The sequence below is a fragment of the Limulus polyphemus genome, unplaced genomic scaffold, assembly GCF_000517525.1.
Source record: "Limulus polyphemus unplaced genomic scaffold, Limulus_polyphemus-2.1.2 Scaffold124, whole genome shotgun sequence".
Classification (NCBI taxonomy): Eukaryota; Metazoa; Arthropoda; class Merostomata; order Xiphosura; family Limulidae; genus Limulus; species Limulus polyphemus.
In genome coordinates, this window is record NW_013665734.1 from 107,387 (window position 1) to 109,333 (window position 1,947).

A 1,947-nucleotide genomic window follows, 5' to 3' on the forward strand; every position below is an offset into this window, starting at 1 on the left:
AACCCGCGACCCTCAGATTGTGAGTCGAGCGCCTTATCCACCTGGCCATGCCGGGCCGTTAGTGGACGGTTTGAATCTGAAAGTTCAAGGCACTGTGGTCATAGGTATCTATTTATGTACACAGTGACCCGAGAACATCTATTCTCCATCATTTCAAAATGACGCGCTTGACCCGTTGATACAAGTCGAGACTTGTTTGTTTTGTTAATTATTTAATCCTGTGCACATTATTATGCTGATGTTTTATTCTTTTTGTGAATTTACACAAAGTACTTCTTTAAAATAAACTGAAGTTAGACTAACATTAAAACACTGAATATAGTTTCGTGACGTTAGTAACAAAGAAAAAAATGTTCACGAAGTGAAAGTACGTATAAAGTATAGTGACAAAAAGGTAGGTGCGCAGTGTACGCATGTCAACCTTTAACTCGTAATCTTTTGAAAATCCACAGTACCTTTTAATAGTGTCTTTGTATTTTGTTTCTTCCACTTCTTCTAACACCTTTGGCGGGAGAACAGCTGAAAAAATTCAAGGCTTAATGTTCTGAGTTGACTAGAGAAAAGAAAAATACAGAAGTCTAGCAAAATTATACGAAAAAACAACAAAGAAAAATAGATGGAAAGACACACACACACACATACACATATATATACGTTGTGCTTGAAAGGTATACATATTAAAACGTTATTCATTTGTGTCTGTCTATCTTCATATTCGTAGATAAATAAATATGAAAATAAACCATTCTAGGTGTCATGTCATCTCTCCAATTGTGATACAGTAACAACACTACAAACCTCAGCAATAACCCTTAATTATTCTTTCTACGTGAAAACTATCCGATGGATTTTAAAGTTTCGAATTCAAATTGATTTAAACGATTATTTTCGTGACCTGTAAGCATAAAAGACAACACATGTGTGTCACTATTGCTTGAGACCAAACAAATCCATGAACACAACAAAAACAACCAAAAATTGCACCTAACTCGGGAGATAGGAGATGTAAATAGAAGGAACCACTCAGTTAGACGACAAATCTTATTATTCAGTAAAAGCGAGAGATAAAATGGTGTAATATTTTATCTACTTTTGCTTTGCGAGTGCATCTTGGTATCTTTTTTTTACAATAGTAGTTGAAAATTAATTTAAAAAACACTTACAGATGAATTTGTCGTTGCCCTCTTTACGATATTAAATAATCTTTGTTTATCCGCGTCGTACGTTTTCTTTTAGGACGTGTAATGTAACCCACAAATAAGTTATTAAACCCTTCCCTATAACAGTTTCCCTAAGACAGTATTTAGAATTCAAGTTGTGATAAACTACGTTAGCTAGATTTATTACACAATGCAAATCTCTTTCACAATACCCGCAGAGAATAATTAGGACATATAATAAAGTAATTATGATCTCTTTTTGTTGTTGTTGTTTTTAAGCAGGATGCGATATGAAACGTTCGTTAATATTGGAAAAAAATATCTGGGATATATATTTTTATAGTTAGAGGTTGCAAAAATCCTCACACGATATACGCGGTGAAAGATGCGTGGTTTGTTCTGGGTTTGATATAAATGTCCCTCACGATTTGTTATTGGTGTGTTACATTTAGCCGCTGATACAGAGTGCTAAAATACACTTATATTTAGCCCCTTCTTTAATTGCCTTGAAGTTTATAAATACAAACCTCTCGAATACATGAAGCATATTTTATTGGCTAAGATATACGATCGAATATATTCAAATTGATATTACATGCGAAAACGAAGTTATAAACCATTTAATACCCGAAAGGTGTAACGTTTAACTGCTAGTTTATATTTGTTACTGGCGCTAATAAAAAATAAGTATACATTTTCTAAAAAAACGATACAAAACCAGGCTTTCAGACTTACTTCAATTCGCAACTCACATAAAACTCAAAGTTTTAAAAAATATATATATTTT

At 33.0% G+C, this 1,947-nt stretch overlaps 1 long non-coding RNA gene across 1 annotated transcript in view; it reads right to left on the reverse strand.

The window, feature by feature from the left end:
- Window positions 1–528, reverse strand: part of LOC111089548 — a 16,146-nt gene extending 15,618 nt beyond the window's left edge. Inside the window, exon 1 of the long non-coding RNA XR_002613793.1 lies at window positions 456–528. This is a non-coding gene — a long non-coding RNA (uncharacterized LOC111089548). The remainder of the gene's footprint in view (window positions 1–455) is intronic.
- Between the last annotated feature and the right edge of the window lie 1,419 nt (window positions 529–1,947).